The sequence below is a fragment of the Rhineura floridana genome, chromosome 1 (assembly GCF_030035675.1).
Source record: "Rhineura floridana isolate rRhiFlo1 chromosome 1, rRhiFlo1.hap2, whole genome shotgun sequence".
NCBI lineage: Eukaryota > Metazoa > Chordata > Lepidosauria > Squamata > Rhineuridae > Rhineura > Rhineura floridana.
In genome coordinates, this window is record NC_084480.1 from 232,312,279 (window position 1) to 232,329,772 (window position 17,494).

The 17,494-nt window shown below is 41.5% G+C and overlaps 2 pseudogenes; both read right to left on the reverse strand.

The window, feature by feature from the left end:
• Positions 1-17,494, reverse strand: part of LOC133377284 (protein regulator of cytokinesis 1-like) — a 149,152-nt pseudogene that overhangs the window by 76,637 nt on the left and 55,021 nt on the right.
• Positions 9,193-9,311, reverse strand: LOC133375925 (5S ribosomal RNA; annotated as a pseudogene).

Consider the following 17,494-nt stretch of genomic DNA (forward strand, 5'->3'; position numbering starts at 1 on the left):
CCCTTTTCAGCTCTAGCACAGATTCAACAAATCCCACTGCTAGGCAGCACTACCAGTCACTTTCTGTAACCCATACTCCCAGAGACTTTGCCTAAGTCTCTCTATAGCTTGTTACTTGGTGACTGTGTGCCTATGCTGTTCCCAACCCCCTTGTATCTTTATATTTAAAGCATCCAACTCTGGGTTGCTCTGGATACGTGACTTGTTACAATCTCTCCCTTCACCGCTGCCACCATTAGATACAGTTTCTGTTCAGCCTTGGTAATTACCTTGCCCTCCCTTCTGGTCTGTATATTCCCCCAGCCAAGGATCAGACCTTTGTAAATAAGTATTTATTAAATATCAGAAATAAGATTACTTAAGGAATGTTTCACAAGCGTATGGTTTCATCTATATTCTGTTAGGTACTTGACTTTTTACTAATTGCCTCAGAACTCTGACTCACTCTCAAACACCACCTCTCAATTCACCACTAAACACCACCTCAACCTCTCAAACACCACCTCCCAGATTCAACTGTCATTCTTCCATTTATACTCCCAGCCATTCAAACACTCAGCCAATCATCCAGCATTCTACTGCTCATGTACTCCCCCCTCCTCTTTCACTCCACTTACCATATGTCTTCTATATAAACAGCACTTACCATATTTACAATATAAGCAGGAACATCACAGTCTCCTGTAATTCTTCCACCACAGGCTGTCCTCCAATCTCATCCTCGAGTGGTTGAAAGTGGTTCCATAGTTCCACTGGTAAAGGGTGTCTTCTAGCTCTTCTGCTCCTAACTGTCACCCTTTCCCACGGAGTTTCTTCCACTTTGTTGTTCCTCTCCAAAGCAGTCTCCTCTTCTGCTACCACATGCTGTTGCTCTTCCACCTCCACTTCTCTTTGCTGCTGTTATTCCAGCGTTCTGTCCAAGGTGTTAATTTTTAAGCATTACTATATGATGCCTGTTAGATTTTGTGTGTGTGCAACTGTTTGGGGGAGCAAGGCAAAAATGTGTTTGTGTTTGAGCGCTGCTGTGCTATAGTGGCATAAGGTAGGACAAAGGAGCTCCAGCACTGAGGCTGTAATCTGGCTTAAACATGCCGGGAACTCACTATCTTGGGCGCTGCCAGGTATGAGGACTGGGTAAGTGGTTTGGATGCAGAACCGTGACTGGGAGCTCCAAAAAAGAAGAGGAAGCCTAAAGAGGGAGCAGTTAATTGAAAACTTGCTGTAAAGGAGTGCACTGTTTTTGTACTTGTGTGGAAATGTGACTGTACTATGATTGTGCTTTTAATGATGTATATTTCAATGTCTTATTAACCTGTATCTGTTTTTCTTTGTAGGAAAAGCTGTTATTCTGTTGTTTGTTTGCAGGTCTGGGACAGACCTTTGTCAGGGAAGGGGGTAGTGTTATGGGTCTGGGGTTGAGATGGATGATTTCTATGAATCCCCTTCTAGCCCCTGGTTTGGAACCCTGCACCTGGAGGTGAAAAACCCGCTCTGCTGGTCAGATAAGTTCTCTTTGTTAGTCTAATAGAGTTGCCTATCAAATGCCCATTAACTGGGCCAGGGAGATCCTATTGTTATTGACACTCTTCAAGAGAGCCTCCCCCCCTCCTGGGGCCTAGGAGAGGCTTGTGTGTTTTGGTTGAGTCTGAGGAAAGACTGGGAACTGGAGGCAGGCAGAGAGGCTGGCTCTCTGAACCATGGCTTTGGGGTGCCTCCTGTAAGCCTGATGGGAAAAGAAAGATCTATTGGACTGCTGATGCTTTGAACCCCTCCATTTTAAGGTCAGGTTGGAATGTGTGTAAATAAATTAACCATATTTCATAAAAACACCAGAGTTTCCATTGACCTTTCCAAGGAAACCAAACCCAGGGTAAGCGCAGCAACCCCTGGAAATCTCTTACTGCTCGGAGACTGGGGTGGCGCACAACAATACTTTTCTGGTTCTCTCCATTCCACCAGGCTTCAGTTATGACCACAATACCTTTAGCATATAAACACCTATACATGGTGACCCTCTCCAAATGATTGTGGCAAGTGCATTTTCTCCTTTGGCTCTTTGTTTATAGGGAGAGATAAGTTGTGACAGAGGTCAGGGGCACTCCAAGGTGGTCTTGGCTTGCCAGGCACAATGTGGGAGCATCACCCTTGTCTTTCTTTTTTGATAAGGAGGTATCTGCCAACCACATTGCATTGCTAGCGATCACTAAAAGTAAACATTAGATTGAGGTTTTTGACTTCATATAGGACTATTCTTAAATTCTAGGACTTTCCCTCCTTTTTTACCCTGTGTTTGCGCTCTCTCTCTTCCCTCCCCCCATCACCTCTCTGAGTTATATATCTTGTCAAATTATATAGTTTTTAAAGACAAAGCCAACTGTCTCTCAGATTGTAATGACTTAACAAGAAGTGCTTACTTTTGTCAACTATGATAGCATGGACTTGCAGAGGCTATTACTGAAACTCTGTTTCATTTGAAAAATTATTCTACCACAACCGTGCTTTACAAGCCCTGACCATGTAGCATATGGATATGAATGTATGGAAGTGGCATCATGCCTATGAAGTTCCATATGTTCATCTGAGCTGTGAACAGAAGCTACACAAGCACAGTATGTATTTTTCAGGGTCTCCTACTCACACATGCAAAGCCTATGGTTTGTACACATACAGCTTGTGTTTGTAACTATAGATGAATACATGGTAGTTGAGGAACCATGGGCAGTGTGTTTGTGATCCTCCTCTCATAGGAACATAAAAAGAGCCCAGATGAATCAGAGCAAAAGCCTGCTTAGTACAACATTCTGTTCTCACAGACTAACTAGAGGCCTATTTGAAGCTCACAAACAGGGGATAGCACACGCCCCCCTTCAACACATTCTTAACCATTGATGTGTCACACGAAAAGGGTTTTTGTTTAGAGAACCTTTAAATGTACATTTCTGGAGTAGTTATGGATGAGGAACGAATTCCTTTGGTCAGCTTTTAGCAGTGGAGCAACCCAATCTGACACTCCCGAACTTGCTTGTGGGACACAACTCCCAGTCAATTTGCAATGCAATTTTGGTGCACAAATAGTGTGCACTATAAAAGATGCATAAAATGCATCTTATAGAGAGATATGCATTGAGAAGTGTGTATTTTACATTAAGAAGTGGATATTTTACATTAGAACTGTGTACAATTTCATAAATTCTTTCAAAAAATACACACAAAATGGGAGGGAATGGACCTATGACTGAGCACCAGTAAGACTGAAACAGAATTAGGTTTCATTCCATCTCTAAGAGATGCACCTGCCCAAGTTAAAGTAAACTGTTGTGATTAAAGTAGGACACAACAGTTTGCACAAGGTGTACCTCGTCTAATGACTACATAGGTAAGAATGGTATAGATCTGTTCCACATCTGCAAGATGGGAACCATAATGATCAGATTGCAGTTGATCATTATTGTAGTAGTGTCTGATGTTACTGTCATGAAAATGAACAGGGACTGGGGTGACGTATGTAAATATATCCCATAGTACTGATTGCATCTCATTGCAACACAGGTCCATTTGACCCAGGCAGGCAGCATATTATAGCTTTTCAATATCAATTAGTTTCTCATTTCCCTTTATTTGCTGATGAAAAGGTCACTCACTCATATCGCATTGTAGAATTTTCCATTTCTATTTGAATATAAAGGCCTACAAGTTTAAATGTTGGGAACATTTCAAGCAGTTTTATGTTAGAACAATAGCATGTTGTCTGATCTGCTTTATAATAGAAACACTGAGACTTTGAGGGGGTAAAAGGTGATCAATGAGTGCCAATCATTCCTCTTTATAATTGTATTTTTGCACTTGGAAGAGCATTATTGGAGCAATGTATCTTTAAAAATCAATATAACGGACAGGGAGTTCAAATTTAATGGTACATTTTATGGAAAAAGAAGTACAAAGTTTATACCTAGACTCTTAAAAAGGTAGTACCTAATCTGCTTGTATAATTAAGATAGAATCTCAGGAATGTGAGCAGATGGATTCATTAATTGCTTCAATTATGGGGACATATTGATGTAATAAAAATTATACTGCCATGAATCATCTCAGTAGTATCCACGCCCTGTGGATATATTTTGGTTGCCTCCTAAAGAGTTTGGCAAATTTGTTTTGTAGATTTTTTATTCTATGGACACTATTATCCCAAATCAAAACTAAACTGAGCTTGGAGTGTTAGCTTCTTACATATAACTTTGGATTTTTAAATGTGCATGTTGTCTTCACCCAGCAGGTCCTCTGAGAAGTGGGTATAGGGAGTACTGATGTACCAGGACCACAGCCAACAAGGGGTCCATATTTTGAGCTGTGATTTTTTTTCCTAAAGTTTCTTGCCCTCCTAGAAAGAACGTTATGAAGCAAAATTTGCTGACATCTTTCTAAGTAATTTCTGTGAGATGAGTCAGGCTGATTGCTCCCACCTTTCAGTGCTTTAGCAGTAAGTGAAATCAGAGACATGATTGACAATTGAGTTGTATGGGTACCAGGCAATAGGAATCCCGGGGTCCTAAAGAGCTGCTGTTCATTCCTCCCCTTTCGTGCATGTTTTCAGCTTCTGACTCATTTTTTAGTCCTGAGAATCTCCATAGTTTGCCCTTTATTTTTATTTAGCAAACCAGGATGCATCTTCCCTATGGTAGGTTTGTCTAAGATCAGGTAGTCCCTAGAAGTTATTTTCTGCAAGTACTATATACCATAAGAGCAGGTGGGGTATTAAATAATCTCTCCCTCCACCAAAAAAAAAAAAGCAAAATGTGAAAACTTTGCAGGGAGCCTTAGGCATCTCCTCTGCTGTGCTGGAACTAGATCAAGAATTCATTAAGAATTCACTCTAGAGTTAACTTGCAGTACAATGGTATGTTTCTTTGTTTTAACAGTGCTTACACCTTGGTAAGTAAGTGCAGAATTGTAGCCCACACTTTGGTTTAGGGTTGAGAATTGGGGGAAAGCAGGGTTCTTGTGCCTTTAACAGCTGTGTGGCAGGCAGAAATTCAGTAAACCTTTTGTAGTATTGAAATACAATTATGGAAAAAGCTTAACTTGTTCACATTCTGTCTGTCAAACATATTATTATGTGTGTGGTCAGTGGTCAGGGAAGGGGGTGCAGGTAACAATCTATAGCATCAATGAAACCAGCAACTTACCTGAGTTGAGAGATGGCTCTTCTCAAAAATATATTTTGTGAATTAATCCAGCCTGGTCACCAGCATCAGTGCCTCATGATAGTTTTGGAGATTATTTGCAGTATCATGCTCTGTTTGAGGCTGTCCTTGCAGACCCTTTGGAAACTATAGCTAGTGCAAAATTTTACTGCTTGATTTGTAGCTATCGTCACAGCAAAATTCTGCTTCCTGACTTTTCAGTTCTTGCTCAAATTCCCAGTTTGCATCTGTTATTGGTTTTACGCCCTTTTCTACCAGGGCTGTAGTTGTTCAGGGTCTTGGGGGGTCTTAGACCTCTTACCTTTTGGGAGGAGGGTCCCAGCATGGTCCCTATGTCTCCAGCATCCTATGGGTCAATCAGCATAAAAGGGGACTTAACCACTGAGAAGAGTCTTCTAACATGCTTTGTTGTCCTTTCCTGCTGATTGGAGCCAATCAGAGTGAAAGGAGGTGAGTCACCCACTGAGAAGACCCTTTTTAGTAGCTAACGCTTTCCCATTGTATGCTTATTGGCTCCTAGGGACGTCTGTTGTGGGAGAAGGCATTAACAAGAATCTCATTCTCATCTCAGCAGCAAAAAGAAGGGAGGGGCATGGCTCTCACTATCCTGAAGGGACCCTGCACTTCTGAAATTGCCACTACAGTTTTCAACAGTACTGCTTTAGGGCAGTTTAAACAATTTACTGCAGTTTTGCACTACGTTGGCATACACACACTGCTTTCAAGCAGTAGTTAGTTCCTTCATCATCAAATGAAGCACCCAGGAGTATGAGCTAGTCTCAAGGACGAGGCAGACAGCCAAAGATCTGTTGATTATACAGCTATAGGTTTGGACCAGGATCCTTCCAGTGACTTTTTAAATATACCTCTTGCTTTACTGTTCTCTGCTGTTCTCACAGCACCATACATTGTAAGTATAACTCAAGGTTCTGGATGCTACTATAAAGCTTTAAATATTCTGAGACCAGCATCGCATAGGAAAGGCCTTTTCCAATAAGTAGCTGTCTGGTAACTTGACCAGAGCTTGGAAAAGTTACTTTTTTGAACTACAACGCCCATCAGCCCAATCCAGTGGCCATGCTGGCTGGGGCTGATGGGAGTTGTAGTTCAATAAAGTAACTTTTCCAAGCTCTAGATCTGCTTGTGAGGGTCCACTTAGGGTTCCACCTTTATGAGCTTTTTTTTTGGTCTGGCATTGCAAACCTGAAATTGTCTCCCAAATGATGCCTACCTGTCAACACCAGCTGGGTGTTTGTTTTATGTGAAGTGAAACTGTTCTTTCCTTTTGTGTCCTTTAAGAATATTTACTTCTCATATAAGCTATTTCAGACACTGAGAAATTTCACCCATTAATAGGGTAGTCTTTATTCTATAAACAAGAATGTGTGACTTCTTGGGGAAAATCAAAATTTCTTTCTGCTCTAGACTTCTCTTAACTGGAGGTTATATTGCTTGGGAAGTTATTCTTACCCTTCGGGAATGAGGTAGATGAGATGAAACCATTCTGCTCCTTCAGTATGGGCTCTGGTCTATTGTCCAACATGCCTTTGGGATGTAGCACAGACAATAGTATAAGGTTCATCAGGGATGGAGAACTTTTGGCCCTCCAGACGTTGTTGGACTTCATGTCCCATCACCTTCAGCTAACATAGCCAATGGTTAGGAACAATGGGAAGTTGTAGTCCAACAACATATAGAGAGCCACAGATCTCCCACCACTGGGGTACATATATACACATTTCTTTCCTGGCCACTTTCTGGCATTCTTGTCCCCATTGTTAGTTCAGTTTTTAGAAGCCTTTGCTGGTTCAATTTTTCCACTAGTCTATCACTACAAACTTCTGACCAAAAGCTAGAAGTTCTTTCACTCAGTCCTGGAACACAGGAAGACCATCTCCAGGCATCTTAAGAACTGGTCCAGACTGTTGTGATATACTCACATTGTTGTGATTTGTTAAAATTGAAACCTATTAAAAAATCTGAGAACATGGTAGAGTTGAAGCCTTATTTATGGATTTATTCCAAACACAAACTGAAATAATTTATAAATACTGAAACACAGTTTACACTGAGATCCAACATTTGCTAGTTAATATATTTGGTGTTATTATTATTATTATTGTTGTTGTTGTTGTTGTTTTAAAATAATCAAACTGAAAGGATCTGTATTTTTCATATTTGCTATAGATGACTAGTTATTAAAATATGTTCTCAGTCCTTTCCTGAACCTCTGGAGACTCATTATAGTTCAAAACTTATATAACTGATTTCATAGTTGTGTCTAAAGTTAGCCTAGGTAGTTTGTGGAAAAAATATTAATCTGAATATATGAATGTTAATTGAAAGTTTTAAGTGAAGACTGTCTTTTTGTGTTGGTAAGGCCCTGAAATTCACAGGATTAAAATAAGTGTGGATCTCCCTTGATAATGGAGTTATTATACTGGCTTGCCACAAATGGTGATATGCCATCCTCAAAACATCAGAGTTTGAAATGAGATAATTGTCATAAAGCCACAGGGTGAACAATCCTTCAGTACTGCCCAACATGCTTTTCTTGATGACTGGCTTATGTTATTTAATTTTTATCCTGCAGAGGAAAAGAGAGCAGTAACAGTGTAATCTCTGTGTCTGGTGCCCATAGGGAGGCAAGAACGGGAACGAGACTTTCCAGTCTCACATGGCTTGTAGTGACTGTAAGAATATTTGCTGCTATAGGTCCTGGGAGGCTTCTATATATGTGGTGCCTTCTTTAAGGAAAAATGTGTGAAATAAGTCTCTGACTTAAATTTCTCAACTATGTTTAGTTTTGTTTGTTATATTGATCAGGAATCTGCTGTATTTTCTCACTGTACTAGGATACTGGAACTGTTATGAAATTCTGAAAAGCTAACAATACCATCTTAGTTTTCCTGTAAACATCTCTCAGCTCCCTTAAGAATTTGTATTTCTTACAGTGTCACTTTGCCCCTGTTCCCACTTAAATAAATTATAGGCAGTTATCCTGCAAATACATTTTCTAATCCCTATTGTGCTCAAGAAACATTTGACCTCTTTGCTCTTAACAAAATGTTGAACACATTATATGTGCATTATTGATCCTTTCTATGTGTGTTAGTGGTGTTTTGACATTACCTGCTCCTGACTATCATAAAATAAATTGCTCTGAAATTCTGGGAGAATAATTTCAGGATAAAAAACACATCTGAAGTATAGAGTGTAGAGAGAACTATTTCACAGTAGCAATGTACTATGCATACATTTGAAAGACTTGGACTAAAACAATAGTTTAAAACATTTTTTGGATAGGTTTCATAGGATTTTTTGGATAAGTTTCAGTTCGGTAAAGCATTACAGCATAAGTGCAGAACTCATGAGGACTTCACACAAAACCAAAATGCCTCATCAAAGTTTTGTTTGTAAGAAGGATCTCTAGGCACAACCATCAGACAGAAACACTTAATCAGATTTTTGTTCAACAGAGTCTAAATAAAAGAAAGTTTGCACAGTGTTTTTGGAGAGGGGGAAAAAGACAGTTGGTCAAGGGAGAGTAGCCGGGAAAAGTCACAATACTTGTTCAGTTAAAAAATGATTTTTAAGCTCATTCTCGACAGCTAGTACTGTTGTTTGTTTGTTTGTTTGGCTATATTTATATCCTGCCCTTCATATAAATCCTAGGGCAGGTAACAACAATATAAAACAACCAACAATAGAATATAATAAAAGATCAGCAGCAAGAACAGATTATCAAAAGGAACAGATTATCAAAAGTGGATCCAATCAGAATCAGAATCTACTAATTATAGCAGCGACTGTGTGAGCAGACAGTGATAGGAAGGCAGACCCAGGATGTCTTTGACACTCAAGTTTTATTGTTATTATATGCCTTCAAGTTGATTATGACTTATGGCGACTCTATTAATCTTTTTGGATATATTCATAGGGTTTTCATGGTAAGAGGTATTCGGAGGTGGTTTACCATTGCCTTCTTCTAAGCCTATGGCACCCGGTATTCCCTGGTGGTCTCCCATCCAAGTACTAACTAGGCCTGACCCTGCTTAGCTTCTCAGATCAGACGATATTGGATGTGTTCAGGGCACTATGGCTGTAGACTTGCCACTCAAGTAGTTTCCTCTAATTTAACATCCTTAAGCAGAATAGGCCCTATCATGTAGTTGCCTCATCAAGAAAGTGCACCATGTCATTAGTATTGGTGAAGAATGGTTACACTTAGATATCTTATCACTAGCTACTTTAAACCAGTTCGTGTGTGCTCCTTCCGTGTGTTTTACTTAGTCTGATCTCAGTGTGCTTCTGTAACAAGTGAGACGCTATGTGTATGCAACTGTGCACCATGTGCTCTCTGTGTGATTGAGAACCATACACAATTGGAGTTGCTGATCATATGGAGAATCTATGCATATACAAGTTGTACCCTCACAGGCTTTTATTTCAGGTGGTACATGAATGTGCAGATGTTGGGGTTGCTATTTCCCTCTAGGTATCCACTATATGTACTTTTCAGCACACCAACTGCTAACTTATACCATGATTCTAAATTCATTTTCTTAGTCATAAACTAGTGTTGCCACATCAGCCAACGGTACCTCTTTCCTAGTGCCTTACATAGCTTACATGCAGGAAGTTTAAAAAATGCAGTTGGCGAGGCAACGGAAGGGCATGGCCCTCAGTTTGGCAGGCATGTGTGGACATGCAGTTCAGGAGGCAACAATGGCCTCAGTTACTTAAGGGCATGGCCCTCAGTTGCAACGAAAGGGCATGGCCCTCAGTTTGGCAGGCATGCATGGCATGCAGTTAATAAGGCAATGTCGGCCTTGGGTACGTCTGCTTTGGTCAGACATACTCCCGCGAAGGGTTTGGCGTGGTGTCTGGAGCCCGATAGGGATGGACCAAGTGTGAAAGAAGGTCAACCGGCAAATTTGGTTGGCTATTCTGGGGCAAGGGGGGTTGGCTATTTCACACCCTGGATTCAGCATTGGATGGGTGAACTGTACAGGGCCGATGGCGTTCACCTGTCTGATGCAGGTAACGTCTTTTTGGCAAACCTGCAGAGGTGTCTGCGAGAGGTGCTTCTTGGCAGTGGGTAAAAGGGGACTTAGAGATTTGTCCCCTTTTTGTGGCGGGAAGGTGCGGAAAGGGAAATAGGTAAGGACAGCTCGGTGGCCCCCTTAGGCACCTTTGGAGGTAATTGGCGGTTCCAGAGGCCTGTCTGTCAGAGCTTTGCGGCTTGAGAGCAGGATATGGGCTGCTTTTGGGGCCAACTTAACTCATCCACCCGAGGATTGTGCGGCCCAGGGGGGTGGTGACCTGAGAAGGCCCCCCTACTCACCTACTGGGTGTGGCTGGCGGAAGGGGTAAGCAGATGGGGCTTGCCCTTCTCCCAAGCAGGGGCTGGTCGCCCATGAGCTGTATGGCAAGATGCTTGCTTATAGATAGTTCCGCACCTAGGTTTCCCTCTGCAGGTCACTTTAAAAGGTGTTTTTGTATAGTTTAATAAAGTGGCCCTTATTCAACCCAAGCTGATGTGTCCTTGTCTTATTTCGCCCCTTCACTCGCAAATGAAGCCCCACTTACCTGCACAGCATGGATAAACAGGGCATAGTTGCGAGGAGGGAGGGATGCTGTTGCGGTCATCTTCGTTAAGGGCAACGTCGTGTGTTGCAGCGTTATGTGTGCGTGACGTGTGGCAGGGAGGGGAGGGGCCATGGGCCTATTTAAGGCCAGGCCTCCTCTCCTACCTCCTCTTTCAACGAGCGATTCCCACCCTGCCCTCCCTCTCTTATAGTGTGTTCAATGGTCACTTCGGGACCGAGTAGGAATTTTTACCCTGCCCACACTTGTTTGGCGGGCAGGTTTTTTGCCTACTCCACACTGTGAGAGTGGGATGGAATCGGGTTAGGGGGCATTGTGATTAATAGGTGAATTTGGCTAATTTGGCTATTTTCTTATGGTCGAAGTTTAATTGCCCTAGGAGGGCAGTTTATAATTGGGGCACTGGTGTGGGAAGGTGCGGAAAGGGAAATAGGTAAGGACAGCTCAGTGGCCCCCTTAGGCACCTTTGGAGGTGATTGGCGGTTCCAGAGGCCTGTCTGTCAGAGCTTTGCGGCTTGAGGGCAGTATATGGGCTGCTTTTGGGGCCGACTTAACTCACCACCCGAGGGTTGTGCGGCCCCAGGGGGTGGTGACCTGAGAAGGCCCCCTACTCACCTACTGGGTGTGGCTGGCGGAAGGGGTAAGCAGATGGGGCTTGCCCTTGTCCCAAGCAGGGGCTGGTCGCCCGTGAGCTGTATGGCAAGATGCTTGCTTATAGATAGTTCCGCACCTAGGTTTCCCTCTGCAGGTCACTTTAAAAGGTGTTTTTGTATAGTTTAATAAAGTGGCCCTTATTCAACCCAAGCTGATGTGTCCTTGTCTTATTTCGCCCCTTCACTCGCAACAGTGATCCTTAGGTCACATTCACACCATGTATTTTAAATCACATTTATACCACTTTAACTGTTGGGAGTAAAACACCAACACTTGTAACACATAGGCTGAACCAGTGGGGGGCAATAGACATAAAAGAAATCTATTCTTCCTTTGCTGACTCCTCCTTTAAAATAACCACATGTTGATATGCAGATTGTTTTTCTCAAGACATGATTTCCTTCCACTTTCTTTCTAGTTAGCTAGTGTTAAGTTAGTGTGTTTGTTAACCTCATGACTCCATAATGGCCACAGGTATATGTGGACTCACAATGTCTTGAATATAAACTTATGTTTCTTTATTCTTTAAATCACCAGTCTTACCAGACTATTCATTTCTGCATTCCGTTGCTATATATATATATATACCAAACTCCAATATCAATAGTTTTGGCTTCCCCAACAGAAAAAAGAAAGCCTGAGAACGGTAGTTTACCCCTCACAGACCTACAATTCGCAGCATGCTTAACAAACTGCAATTCCCAGGATTCTTTGGGAGAATCTATGTGATTTAAGTGTGTTTTAAATGTATACTGTGAATGTGACCTTGCTTTCCCTGTGCTCCAGGCAAAGAAAATGCACCAGTTATTGTGATCCAAAGATATTTTCCTAAGCCCAAACTTGGCATTTACTACTAATGCTGAATAAAAACCCCTAGCCCATGGAAATGAATAGTGAAGAGACTACTTAGCCCCACAGTGCAGATGAAACCTATTTCATAGAATCATTCTCTTGGCAGAGCATGCCATGTTCATAATTATATTTTTTATTATATTTTGATCTGATCATGTACTTGGAGATATTAACATAGCAGAAACCATGGAACTGGAATGGCTTTGTTTCCTACTGCAATTAACATACTTTGTCAGAGAAAGGCTTAATGAAAATCCAGAATGACAAACAATGGTGATTGTTTTTTTGTACAACCTGAGTGGAGATGCCAGTTCTGGTGCAACTCTCTCTCTCTTCCTAGTGTGGTGCAGTAATCAGATTTGGCTCCAGGCAACCGGACAATGTGATTATCACCAATCTTTATCCTATTTTAAATCTGCTTGAGAATGAAGCGATATGTCTTATTTCCCCCTTCTCTCTCCCCCCTCACTGGCTAATAGCTTTTGTTGCAAAGCTTTAATTAAGAGAGAGAAGTGATTCTCATCTACAATTTTCTCATTTCTTATCACTTTGCAGACAAAAGGATTTTGGCACTGTCAATCATTAGCTCTGTGATATCAAAAAAGCATTTATATCTCCCATTATCCGAGCAGCAGAAAATGTTCTTTTCTCCTCTTATCTTTGAAGAGAGGGAAAAGAAGAGGGGGTGGGTGGGGAAGAGCATGATGCATTTGTTTTCTCTTTTTCCAGCTAAGAGACAAAATGGTATGGAATAGACAGGTGGTTGCTTTGTAAGGTCATCCTGTGCTGATCTCTCTTCCGCAGGGCATCTAGCCCGAGAGACTATTTATGAACAGATTTTTCTGCTGGTTTGACATAGGTGCTTTGTTGTGAAGATCTATGTGGCTTCACTTTAGTGTGCTTCCAAATAAGAGACCATAACAAATGCAAACAACAAAGGCATTTGAAAGTGGGATAAATGCATGCATTTTTATTCATATTGGCTGACATTTATCTTTGTGATAACATATATCAATTCCCGGTCTCACTTACCCAGAGGAACTTAACTTGCCATTCCCATTTGTTTTCCTTTGCTCATTCTTATTATCTATGAATGTGAACCTTCTCTAGTTGGAGTATTTCCTTAAGATTTTGAGGCAGCCCAGTGCAACAGAGGGCATTAAAACAGAACAGACCAAGAATGATCCACCGAATGCAAAGAGATTACTCAGAGATTTTGTCCTTTGCTATAAATAAGTGTGAGGTGTGTGTGTGTGTGTGTGTGCCTGTGTATGTGCACATGCACTAAAGACTTTCAGGAACAGATTGCAATTTAATAATGCAATGCCTTTCATGTATTAAGGCAGGGATTGCCAATCTTTTTGGACTCATGGCACATTTGCAAACCAGAGAGACTGTCCATGGGCACCACCCACAAGCACACTCTACCATCTATTATTTTGGCTACAAAATAATGCTTCTTTCAAGTCTAAGGGGGGAGGGGGCCTGCAGGCAGCAGGGAATGCTTCTGTGGCCACACATACACTAATGAGTGCCACACTGGCGATCCATGTATTAAGGAATCTTTGATTTTCCTACTGACCTTTAGTAGATGCCAAAGTGTGAGAATCACTCCAAAAACCGTGAAGATTTGGAGACAGACACAAGACAACCTCAGAAACTATTTGGAACAAATGCAGTGGGTGCCAAAGGGTCTGGAAGCACACTTCATATTTGTAGTGTATGCAAATTAGTTTGTTCATTTCTACTTGTAAAACTATATATCCTTTCCTTTATAAATAAAATCAAGGTGGCTAACAAATATATTAAAAGCTCATTAAACAAAAATATCCTTAAGTTAAAAAAACAGATAAAGCAAAACATTATAACTGGAAATGTACAGAAATTACTAAATGTACCCAGCAACAAAAACAGCAGATATCTTATAACTGCCTGAACAAGTTCCAAACACCTCCTGGTATTCACCTGCTGCCTGAAGGCATATGGGGTTTAGAGCTAAGTCAGGCTACTGGGGGAGGATATTCCATGAAGTTGGTATCACCACTGAGAAGGCCCTGTCCAGTAGACTCCTGCCAAATTTCAGTTGGCAAGGGCATCCAGAGCTTGTATTTGATTACCTGTATTTGATGACGATCATTTCATAAGTGAAAACTTATTTTTTGCATGAGAATGAATGACAACTCATGTAGGGTGCAATCAAAACTCATGCATCTGAAGCTCTGCTCCTTGTGGTGAAAGGTGGGGGGCAGACCAGGCCTGGTTTCTGCAGCAGCTCCAGGCCTAGTGTCACCTGTCAACAGCTGTGAAACAAGCTCAGAATCCAGCAGATCCTGGGCCACCTTAGCCCTGCCTCCTCCCTGCCATTTGAATGCCCTGTTTTGGGGCTTCCACCAGGCTCCGCTGGTAGGGATTCTGCCAGAGGGCGTTCTGCCAGCACATTCTGTGGGTAGAAGGGAAAGGTTGACACTAATTAGGGTTGCCTAGTCTCTGATTTTTGCCCAGAGACTCCAGTTTTTGGGGATCCTCTCTAGGTCTCTGAGTGAGTTGCCTTAATCTCTGGACTCTTAGCTTTCATTTTTTCTAAAAAAAATTAAGTTTCTAGGTAGTCTGGTTCAAAAGATATAAACGAAAATGTCAGCCCCCCCCCTTCTGTTTATACCGGCTTCTCTAATCTCTGCCCTTTCAGATTTTTAGCCAACAAGTGAACTCAGGTTTGTGATTAGCAATAGCAAAACCCCATTTCAAGTTCTGAGAACAGTTTCCTTTTCCTGCTTGTCTCACATCAAGAAATCAGGAATATATAGTTTTCAGCAGCATAAAGAGTACCTTCTTTGTACAGGATTGGGACTTGCTTCTGAGTAAATATGCATAGGGTTGCACTGCAACAGAAGATCACAGCAGGATCTTGGTGGGCATACACAGTAAACAATGTTAGTTATAATTATAATAAAAGTGTGCATGCAGGGTTTTTTTAATTACTTGCAAAAATGGCATATAATACATTTTATTTTTCAATTAACCTTTGAACAGAAGTTTGAAAAAGTGAACATGCTACAGTGTTATACTTTTCTAATTAAGGAGTCTAACAAGTTTAAATTTTACTGGACTGTTGAAGAGGGTGGTTTATTTGTGTTATTCATAACCTGTTTTGAAATCCTTCCCAATATGAAGCTTTTCTGGGAATAAAGCTGCAATGCTTTCCCCACATAACTGGCAGTTAAACCCATTGAATTCAGTAGGTCTTACCATTGAGTAGACATGGTTAGAATTGTGCTGAAAATCAGTGGGGCTTTTGAGTGAACATAGAAAAGGATTGTGTTGTAAACCTTTCTCTCCCCCTCTGATCCCTTTTTTAAAAAGCATTTAGGCAGGGCTTACTTAGGTGTCACTGCTCTTATTTGGCAGGAGACTAATACTTTAAAAATGTTCTGCAATGGCCAACTGGTTTTATATTTATATTTGTGAATATGAAATATGATGTGTTAAAGTGTTTTTAGCGCTTCTGTTTGCTGCCCTGGGCTCCTGCTGGGAGGAAGGGCGGGATATAAATCAAATAATGAATGAATGACTAAATATTTCCAACAACCCTGTGAGGTAGGGTTAGAAACCAAGGCAGCTCACAACAAGAAATAAAGCCATTTAAAATCCAATAACCATTAAACAAGTATAAAACAGTTGCAAAACAGCTTAAAGTGGCATGATTCTGAATTTTGGATTGGTTGAGTGAAGTTCCTTATCGCTGAACTGCAGTCCTGTGCATGCTTCCCTGTCTGAGTAAGCCCTATTGAATACATTGGGACTTGCTTCTGAGCAAAGATGCATGGGAATATCTATAAATATCTTTACAGGTTGTGTAAATAGGGTTGCCAGGTTCATGGCCTGAGACTGATCCTGTATCTTTAGGAGAAGAGAAAGTCAGCCAAGTGCAGGTGTTCTTGCAACCATGTAATGGGAAAAACCACAAGGTGGAATTCTCCCTTCCCTCTGCACAACTTTTAAAGATAGAGAAGAACTTTTGGTTGTCAGGCCCAGCCTCCAAGACGTCTTCTGTATCTTTAAAAGTTGTGCAGAGGGAAGGGAGAATTCCACCTTGTGGTTTTTCCCATTATAGAGTTGCAAGAACACCTGCACTTGGCTGACTTTCTCTTCTCCTAAAGGTACAGGATCAGTCTCAGGCCATGAACCTGGCAACCCTATGTGTAAATAATAAGCATCTTTGACATTCATGCTTATATAAATATTTCTTCATACTATGTCTTGATAGGTATCTGATTTTGTGATGTTCCTGCTTATATTGTAAATATGGTAAGTGCTGGTTATATAGAAGATATATGGTAAGTGGAGTGAAAGAGGAGGGGGAGTACATGAGCAGTAGAATGCTGAATGATTGGCTGAGTGTTTGAATGGCTGGGAGTATAAATGGAAGAATGACAGTTGAATCGGGGTGGAGGTTTGGTGGTGTTTGGAGGTTGGTGTTTGGAGGTTGGTGTTTGGAGGTTGGTGTTTGGAGGTTGGTGTTTGGAGGTTGGTGTTTGGAGGTTGGTGTTTGGAGGTTGGTGTTTGGAGGTTGGTGTTTGGAGGTTGGTGTTTGGAGGTTGGTGTTTGGAGGTTGGTGTTTGGAGGTTGGTGTTTGGAGGTTGGTGTTTGGAGGTTGGTGTTTGGAGGTTGGTGTTTGGAGGTTGGTGTTTGGAGGTTGGTGTTTGGAGGTTGGTGTTTGGAGGTTGGTGTTTGGAGGTTGGTGTTTGGAGGTTGGTGTTTGGAGGTTGGTGTTTGGAGGTTGGTGTTTGGAGGTTGGTGTTTGGAGGTTGGTGTTTGGAGGTTGGTGTTTGGAGGTTGGTGTTTGGAGGTTGGTGTTTGGAGGTTGGTGTTTGGAGGTTGGTGTTGTGGTTGAGAGTGAGTCGGAGTTCTGAGGCAATTAGTAAGAAGTCAAGTACATAACAGAATATAGATGAAACCATACGCTTGTGAAACATTCCTTAAGTAATCTTGTTATTTCTAGTTTTAATAAATATTTCTTGGTTAAACAAAAGCCTGATTCCTTCAGATGGGAAACACAAACCAGGGGGGATAGCAAGTAACCAAGGCTGAACAGTTGTATCAAATGGTGGCAGTGGCAGAGGAAAAGATATTGTATCCAGTACCACAGAGAAACCCAGGGCTGTAAGCTTCAGAGTCAA